We start from the raw sequence: 10,154 nt of genomic DNA on the forward strand, positions 1-10,154 counted from the left end.
AATAAAAAAAAAAAAAAACACCTCGGTTACTTACCGGTAGCCGGTTTTTCCAGAACCCATGACAGCACCACAGGAGAGAGGGATCCGCCCAGCGAGGACAGGAAACCATTCTGAAATAAAAGGGCGGTACCTCTCCCCTTCGTCAGTTGATTACCGAGAATTGAGAGGACCTCCAACAAACGTTAGAACTTAACTCTATCACCAACTATAACACACACATGCACACCCAGAATAGTGCACACTGAGGGTGAAAAGGGAGGGATTATATGGGTGCTGTCATGGGTTTTGGAAAAACCGGCTACCGGTAAGTAACCGAGGTGTTTTCCCCTCACCCATGACAGCACCACGGGAGAGATTTCCAGAGAATAACGTATTAGGGAGGGACCAACGTCTCAAGCACCCTTCTACACCGTCGAGAGATCAGCCGAGGAAGATAGATCCAACCGATAGTGACGGAAGAAAAAGGAGAATGTGAAGACCAGGTAGCGGTCCTACAAAACCGGTCAATAGATACCTGCGTCTTCTCAGCACCGGAGGGCAACACCGCATCGGTGGAAAGGGCCCTTAAGCCCTCAGGGAAGGCAGTCCCACTAGATGAGTAGGCTAAGCAATGGCCTCCCTAATCCACCTAGAGATAGTGCAGTTTCACACCCACAAACCTTTCCTACTACAGAGAGGGCTATGAAAAAGGACTGTTTTCCCCACACCATGTGTCACTGAGATGTAGAGAAGCAGGGCCCTATGAACCTCCAACGTATGAATCTGTTTTACCCCTTTATTTGTAGGATGGCCGCAAAAGGACGGAGGATTATACCCTGTGTGCTATGGAATTGAGAGGCGACCATTGGGAGAAAGGGTCCTATTAACACCTGACCCGGCCTATCGTTGAACAACTGAGCGTAGGGCCGTACTACCGATAAGGCGTGTAAGCACTAATTCTGTGGGCGAACGCCAAGGCCCAGAGCAAAATCGTTTCCAATGTCAGGGAGATTTTTTTTGGCAATAGGTTCAAAGGGAGGACTCGTGAGGGCGGTCAACCCTAATTTGACCCCCCGGTGGAACTGTCAGGCATGAACTCACAAACCCAATAACCTTGAACCCACCGATCTGCTGCCAGTTTTTTGTTGTTTTGTTTGTTTGTTGCCAACCGTGGAGGCTGCCGCTGCTGAATTGTCACAAAGGAAAGGCTCCTACAAACCATAGAGCAATACATTGTGAGGATTAGCTCAGGTAGGCATAGGCAAGGTCACAGGACGACACAGTATCTTCATAAAAAATTCCAGCCGTTTATGAAAAACTTGTCATAAACGGCAAACATTAAACATAACAGGCCTCTCCTGGCTTACGGCAAAAACATAGCACAACCACATACCGTGGGCTTCCAGTCCAATACGGTCTCTATTGGAAGTGTGGCGCCTGTACACACTGGCTCCTGCCAGGGAACAACACTTGCTGTGGCTCCGTCCAAGAACCCAGAGACACTCTGCAGACTCCCGTCTGTCTCTCCACTTAAGGAGAGCTTTGGTCCAGTAGCCACAGCACTAACCAGCCTGGCTTGCACACTACTTCCAGTGTAAACCCAGACTGAATGCCAGAGCCCCGTGGTCAGCCTCCACACAGGCTGATACATCCAGAGCTCCCTGCTCTCACACTCTCCAGAACACACACTGCCAGTCTCCTAATCAGACTGGACACACCCACAGGTGGAGGTCTTATTCTCCACACCTGCACAGCACACTGGGCTTATTAAAGGGAACTTTGCCCTTAGTTGCAGAAAGAAGCCTTTGTGGAACTACAAGTCCCATAGCAACCTCTTCAGGTTAATATCGCAGCGACCTTCTGCACTGCGACATATAGCGACCATTTACCATAATGGTGGTCACTACCTCACAACATATACACATTTGTAACTCGCATGCAGCAATCCATAGATCGAAGCAGAGACATTGCTAACTATGCCCCACACAAGGGGTCTCCGACACACGGCCCGCAGGCCATATCGGCTCTCTGCACAGGGGACACTCCGTATGGATTTTAGGGGCCACCTAATGATGCAGATGACATTCACGAAGATCACTCACCTACCACAGGAGATCAAGCGTACCGGTCCTGGAGGCTTCGTCGGAACATCCACAGGTCCTGCAGAAGTCATGGAGCCACAAGAGGATTTGCCCTTCTGGCTATTGAGGCCGGGCAGGTCTGTTTCACTTAGAACGGTGACTGTTCATACGGTTATGCTGCCGGTGCTCCAGAGAGTGCTGCTGCCTTTCTGAAGCCATCCTGGGATGTAGGCACGAGCACCCGTGCTGCTCCTCCACCTTCAGGTCCTATAAGGTTCCCCCCCCCCCCCCCCCCCCGTTTCAATGCGCCCAGCGGTGTCCAGACGGCCGGCGTCTGCCCTGAAACACCGCCGCTGCTGCTGCATGGGCGCCATCTTCTTCAGGAGACGTCATGCAAGCACGCCTCCTGTACCCTGCATGCCTTGCGCACGTCCCAGAGTGCGCCACATTCGGAGGTCCTAGGCATCAGGGGAGCGCAAGGGGGAGGACGGAGCGGCGGTCCGGAAACCCTGATGTGCCCTGCCGCACACCCCCGCACGGACACCAGGTTCCCTAAGGGCTGGTGGACGGCGCTTCCAGCCCCGAATAACGGCACCGCAGGACTCACCCTGCTTTTCCGGACACCGGACGGGGCTGGGTAAATAGTTTCTGTACTTCAAACTTCTTACTTCAACTGCCGTATTCCAGAACAAGGTCTCCCATGAAGGACAGGAAACCAACTGACGAAGGGGAGAGGTACCGCCCTTTTATTTCAGAATGGTTTCCTGTCCTCGCTGGGCGGATCCCTCTCTCCCATGGTGCTGTCATGGGTGAGGGGAAAAAATCACATAGTTTGTGGGCTCCCGCTGCATTTTCTATTGCTAAGGGTAACCCAAGCAGCTACTGGCTGCTAACCCCCGCTGCTTGGTGTTACTTTCACTGGCAATAGAAATCCAGGGAAGCATTTTTTTTTTATAAAGGTTTTTAGGTTTTTATAAAGGTTTGTGCCTGAAAACTTTTTAAAAAAAAGGACGTGGGCTTCGCCATATTTTTGTATGCTAGCCAGGTACAGCAGGCAGCTACGGGCTGCCCCCAACCCCCAGCTGCCCAATTGTACCCGGCTGGGAACCAAAAATATAGAGAAGCCCTTTTTCTTTATTTCATGAAATAATTTTTAAAAAAAAATGACGTGGGCTTCGCCGAATTTTTGAGTCTAGCCAGGTACAACTAGGCAGCTGGGGATTGGAATCCGCAGTGCAGGGTGCCCAAACTTTCTGGGCCCCCCCCCGCTGCGAATTGCAGTCCACAGCCGCCCCAGAAAAAGAAGTGCCATCTTCTGGCGCTGTATCCAACTCTTCCAGTGGCCCTGGTGGCAGGTGGCACGCTGGGTAATAAGGGGTTAATACCAGCTATGTTTTACCAGCTGATATAAAGCCCGAGATTCTTAATGTCAGGCCAAGTTTGACCTGGCCATTAAGAATCTCCAATAAAGAGTTTAAAAAAAAAGACATCACACAGCGAAAAATACTTTATTAGAAAAAAATACACAGACACAGTAGGGACTCCATGTTTATTACTCCCACTCACCCCTCCACGATGGAGAGATTTCTGTACTGACCATGCCAGAAAAGAGAGCGAGGGTGGGAGGAGGAAAAGAGAGCGAGGGTGGGGGGAGGAAAAGAGAGCGAGGGGGGGAGGAAAAGAGAGCGAGGGGAGCGGGAGGAAAAGAGAGCGAGGGGAGCGGGAGGAAAAGAGAGCGAGGGGGGGGGGAAAGAGCGAGGGGGGAAAGAGCGAGGGGGGGGAAAAAAGAGAGCGAGGGGGAAGGAAAAGAGAGCGAGGGGGGGAGGAAAAGAGCGAGGTGGGGGAGGAAAAGAGAGCGAGGTGGGGAGGAAAAGAGAGCGAGGGGGGGATGAAAAGAGATCGGGGGGATGAAAAGAGAGCGAGGGGGGAGGAAAAGAGCGAGGGGGGGAGGAAAAGAGAGCGAGGGGGGGAGGAAAAGAGAGCAAGGGGGGGAGGAAAAGAGCGAGGGAGGAAAAGAGAGCAAGGGGGGAGGAAAAAAGCGAGGGAGGAAAAGAGCGAGGGGGGAGGAAAAGAGAGCAAGGGGGGGAGGAAAAGAGAGCGAGGGGGGGAGGAAAAGAGCGAGGGGGGGAGGAAAAGAGAGCGAGGGGGGAGGAAAAGAGAGCGAGGGGGGGAGGAAAAGAGAGCAGGGCGGAAGAGAGCGAGGGACTGTTACGGGGGGACCGGCAGATTAGGACCAGGGGGTATATATCCTAATCGCCAGTCGGGGCCCACCGTGCTCCAGATGACAAAGGAGCTGCTGGCACCTGAGGGTTAGGCGGAGACTATAGAGCTGGATGGCTCTGAGATAACCCAGGAACTCTGGGAACCGGTCACGTGTGTTGGGACACGTCAGACCGGACGACAACCCGATTAGCGTTTTGGTGCACCTAGCGCTACACCAACCACGTGTGCAGGAAACACGTCAGGCCGGGCGGTAACCAGGTAGCGTTGACCGGAAGACCGCCACGAAAGCGCCCTGTCGGCCACGTGTGTAGGACACGTCAGGTCGAGCGGTTTTCCGATTAGCGTTTCTGGCCACCTCTCGACTGGCCATGTGTGTGTAGGACACGTCAGGCCAGATGGGTACACCAGTAGCGTTGACCGGGAAGCCGAGGAGGATAAGGAACACCCTGTTAACTCCACAGAGGTCCTGGGGTACGCTGTCCGTGCACGTAGGGGGCACAACCGGACAGGTGGCGCAGCAGGTGCGTTGTCCGTGTGCGTAGGGGGCACAATCGGACAGGTGGCGCAGCAGGTGCGGTATCCGTGTGCATAGGGGGCACAATCGGACAGGTGGCGCAGCAGGTGCGTTGTCCGTGTGCGTAGGGAGCACAATCGGACAGGAAGCACAGCAGCCGCAGCCCAGTTAACACCACTGGGCTGCTATAGCAAGACTGGAACGGCAGGAGGGAAGCACGGCGCCTGACCCTGATGTGCCGAGCCACGAATCTTGGCGTGACAGGCACCGTTCGCCTAACCCTACCTACCGCTTCCCAACATAGGCTTATGCCGCAATGAGGCTCTAACATGGAGGTGTGCTCTGACTGAGCAAAAGTGAAGACTGCGCACCTCCATGTTGTCTCCAGCCCCTTTTATAACCTGGGTGCGCCCCAAACCCAGGGTGGAACCACCAAGGTCCAATAGCAGAGTGCCATGTCATCAGTGACGTCACATGCGACCTATCCGGAACCGCCACGTCATTGATGACCTCATGGCAGCCACGCCCCAAACACTTCACAAGTCATCGTCTGACGACCAATACTGAGGTGCCAGATCATAGGGGCGGGCCTCTGCGAGCCAGTCCGGAGTTGCCACGTCATCAGGACACCTGACACCCTCTGCCCTATCAGGGCCTGCCACCTCACGGACATGCTCAGTGAGGTCCTTACCGGACCTAGCCTCTGATGCACTAAGTGCCTGAGCATGCTCAGTAGCCTGAGCCACAGGCTTAGAAAGCAGACTATCAGTTTGAGCATGCTCAGTAGGCACATCCCAGAACTTAGACACAGCACGAAGTCCAAGTACCTGTGCAAAGAGGCTGTTAGGGTTAATTGTGGGAGCATGCTCAGTAGCCTTAACAGCCTCTTTGCACAGGTACTTGGACTTCGTGCTGTGTCTAAGTTCTGGGATGTGCCTACTGAGCATGCTCAAACTGATAGTCTGCTTTCTAAGCCTGTGGCTCAGGCTACTGAGCATGCTCAGGCACTTAGTGCATCAGAGGCTAGGTCCGGTAAGGACCTCACTGAGCATGTCCGTGAGGTGGCAGGCCCTGATAGGGCAGAGGGTGTCAGGTGTCCTGATGACGTGGCAACTCCGGACTGGCTCGCAGAGGCCCGCCCCTATGATCTGGCACCTCAGTATTGGTCGTCAGACGATGACTGGTGAAGTGTTTGGGGCGTGGCTGCCATGAGGTCATCAATGACGTGGCGGTTCCGGATAGGTTGCATGTGACGTCACTGATGACATGGCACTCTGCTATTGGACCTTGGTGGTTCCACCCTGGGTTTGGGGCGGACCCAGGTTATAAAAGGGGCTGGAGACAACATGGAGGGGCACAGTCTTAGGGTATGTGCGCACGTTGCTTTTTTACCTGCTTTTTTGCTGCTTTTTCTTCTGCGCTGTTTAATGCCAAAAATGGATGTGTTCTTCTATTCAAGCAAAGTCTATGGGAATTTGGGTTTCTTGTTCACACTATGTTGTTCAAAATGCTGCCTTTTTGTGGCAGAACTTTGGTCAAAAACTCAGCTTTGCAGTGCAAAACCCAAATGGCAAAAACAATTGACATGTTGCTTCTTTGAAAAGCTGAGTTTTTGACCAAGTTCTGCCTCAAAAAGGCAGCATTTTGAACAACATAGTGTGAACAAGAAACCCAAATTCCCATAGACTTTGCTTGAATAGAAGAACACATCCATTTTGGCATTAAACAGCGCAGAAGAAAAAGCAGCAAAAAAGCAGGTAAAAAGCAGGTAAAAAGCAACGTGCGCACATACCCTTACTGTTACGGGGGGGACCGGCAGATTAGGACCAGGGGGTATATATCCTAATCGCCAGTCGGGGCCCACCGTGCTCCAGATGACAAAGGAGCTGCTGGCACCTGAGGGTTAGGCGGAGACTATAGAGCTGGATGGCTCTGAGATAACCCAGGAACTCTGGGAACCAGTCACGTGTGTTGGGACACGTCAGACCGGACGACAACCCGATTAGCGTTTTGGTGCACCTAGCGCTACACCAACCACGTGTGCAGGAAACACGTCAGGCCGGGTGGTAACCAGGTAGCGTTGACCGGAAGACCGCCACGAAAGCGCCCTGTCGGCCACGTGTGTAGGACACGTCAGGCCGAGCGGTCCTCCGATTAGCGTTTCTGGCCACCTCTCGGACTGCCATGTGTGTGTAGGACACGTCAGGCCAGATGGGTACACCAGTAGCGTTGACCGGGAAGCCGAGGAGGATAAGGAACACCCTGTTAACTCCACAGAGGTCCTGGGGTACGCTGTCCGTTGCGTGTAGGGGGCACAACCGGACAGGTGGCGAAGCAGGTGCGTTGTCCGTGCGTGTAGGGGGCACAAACCGGACAGGTGGGCGAAGCAGGGGTGCGTAGTCCGTGTGCGTAGGGGGCACAATCGGACAGGTGGCGAAGCAGGTGCGTTGTCCGTGTGCATAGGGGGCACAATCGGACAGGTGGCGCAGCAGGTGCATTGTCCGTGTGCGTAGGGAGCACAATCGGACAGGAAGCACAGCAGCCGCCGCCCAGTTAACACCACTGGGCTGCTATAGCAAGACTGGAACGGCAGGAGGGGAAGCACGACGCCTGACCCTGATGTGCCGAGCCACGAATCTTGGCGTGACAGGCACCGTTCGCCTAACCCTACCTACCGCTTCCCAACATAGGCTTATGCCGCAATGAGGCTCTAACATGGAGGTGTGCTCTGACTGAGCAAAAGTGAAGACTGCGCACCTCCATGTTGTCTCCAGCCCTTTTTATAACCTGGGTGCGCCCCAAACCAGGGTGGAACCACCAAGGTCCAATAGCAGAGTGCCATGTCACTCAGTGACGTCACATGCAACCTATCCGGAACCGCCACATCATTGATGACCTCATGGCAGCCACGCCCCAAACACTTCACAAGTCATCGTCTGACGACCAATACTGAGGTGCCAGATCATAGGGGGCGGGCCTCTGTGAGCCAGTCCGGAGGTTGCCACGTCATCAGGACACCTGACACCCTCTGCCCTATCAGGGCCTGCCACCCTCACGGACATGCTCAGTGAGGTCCTTACCCGGACCTAGCCTCTGATGCACTAAGTGCCCTGAGCATGCTCAGTAGCCTGAGCCACAGGCTTAGAAAGCAGACTATCAGTTTGAGCATGCTCATAGGCACATCCCAGAACTTAGACACAGCACGAAGTCCAAGTACCTGTGCAAAGAGGCTGTTAGGGTTAATTGTGGGAGCATGCTCAGTAACCTTAACTGAGGACTTAGTCTCAGACCATAACACAAACAGGCTGAGCATGCTCACTAGGCAAAACACCGGGGCTTAAACTCTGGCTGGGGTAAATCGGCGCACGCATGCGCACTAGCCGCCTCTCCACACTTAGAGGGGGGGGGGAAGAGAGCGAGGGGGGGGAAGAGAGCGAGGGGGGTGAAGAGAAGCGATGGGGGGGGGGGAGAGCAAGAGGGGGTAAGAGAGCGAGGGGGGGAGAAGAGAGCGAGGGGGGGGAGAAGAGAGCGAGGGGGGGGAAGAGCGAGGGGGGGGGAAGAGAGCGAGTGGGGGAGAGCGAGGGGGGGGAAGAGCGAGGGGGGAAGAGCGAGGGGGGAAGAGAGCAATAGAGCAAGGGGGGGAAGAGAGCGAGGGGGGGGGGGGGGAGAGAGCGAGGGGGGTAAGAGAGCGAGGGGGGGAGAGGAGCGACGGGGGGAAAGAGAGCGAGGGAAAGAGAGAGAGCGAGGGAAAAGAGGGGGGGAGAGGAGAGGCAGAGAAGAGGGGGAAGAGGGGAGGGGGAGAAGAGTGGGGGAGAGAAGAGAGTGGGGAAAGAAGAGGGGGGGGCAGAGGTGCTCTGTCATTAACTGTCTCCACTCTGACTTTCGGTGCAGGTGACAGAGTGCAGACAGTTGGTCCCATGCAGCAGGACAGATGGCAGAGCACAGCGGTGACATGCCTGTCAGTGTCTTGCTGCGTCCTGCAGTGCTGCTGGAGGAGCACATCACACTGCCGACACCGGCCGCTCTCCTGACATCGCAGCAGAGCGGGCGGGTAGAGAGTGTGATCAGATACTTACGTGCAGGGGGGGATTTCAGCTGAAGAACCCCCCCCCCTTTGTACTGCACACTGGCGCCCCGTGCCTCACCATCTGCAGGACGCTTAGCCGGCTCCACACTGACGTCCTCCGTCTCCCTCCCCTCGATGCTGGGCTGTAACGTGTGGTAATCACCGACCACAGCCCTGTCACTCAATCTGAGTGGTGCCAGCCTCCTCTGAAGTACTTGTCAAGTTTGAGAGCCCGGAACTTGCCGGGACGTCAGAGGATACTGGCGGCCACAGCTCCAGGGGGTCATGTGACCGGCACTGAGCGTGCAGGATAGCGCCGCTCAGTGCCAGAAATGGAAACAGAAGCCAATGCAGAAAACGCCTAGAATGGTAAGTAGAACTCATACAGAAAATAAAAAAAATGGGTGAACCACCACCTTTAATAGACATGATACTTGAACATTATAGGTTCATTGTGCTGGGTTGATAAGCCCATCTGAATTGAGCCATATTTGTCAGCTGAAAAAAGTGATTAAAGGGAATCTGTCACCAGGCTTTTGCTGACTTCATCTGAGAGCATCATAATGTAGAGACAGAGACCCCAATTCCAGCAATGTGTCACTTACTGAAGTGTTTGCTGTCCTTTGACAAAATCAATGGTTTCTCTGCTGCACAGAATCCTTGCAAGGATCATGTAGTTTTTAGTGAGACTAATGATTGCTCAAACCAGATCACTAATGCTCTATATCCACCGCTTGTCACCAGTTTGTCACAAACAGCTAGGTGGGGGTCTCACAAGATACACCCCGCTGTTCACTAATTTGTCCCAATCAGACTTGCTCTCTAGCGCCCCTCTTGTCAGCAGGTCACTTTTTGTACTGCTGGACAATAAGTAAATAATGCTGCTGAGCTACTAATGCCAAATATTGAAGGTCTGCCAGCATGGGTAATGTATATCTCACAGATTCCCGCTAATGGAATATATATACACCTCAGTACCCCTTACTGATAGCACCCCAATAATTCTACACAACAATAATTCCGCTGCCACCACCGAACCTTTTGTACAAGTAGTCCGGACACCCATTACAAATAGCAAAAGGCCCTTTAGGTTCGGATTCGTATATAAAGCACGAAGAAAGAACTATTCAATTTTATTTAATCTGAAAATGGGCACTGTTTATAAAATATACAAGATATTACAAAAGGGGAACAATACAAATACAGTGTAGACAACAACATAAAAATAAAAGGGATAAACATGAAACTTACAACATAAAAATAAAAGGGATAAACATGAAACTTACCAAAC

Source organism: Anomaloglossus baeobatrachus, chromosome 5 (genome assembly GCF_048569485.1).
Source record: "Anomaloglossus baeobatrachus isolate aAnoBae1 chromosome 5, aAnoBae1.hap1, whole genome shotgun sequence".
Taxonomy (NCBI): domain Eukaryota; kingdom Metazoa; phylum Chordata; class Amphibia; order Anura; family Aromobatidae; genus Anomaloglossus; species Anomaloglossus baeobatrachus.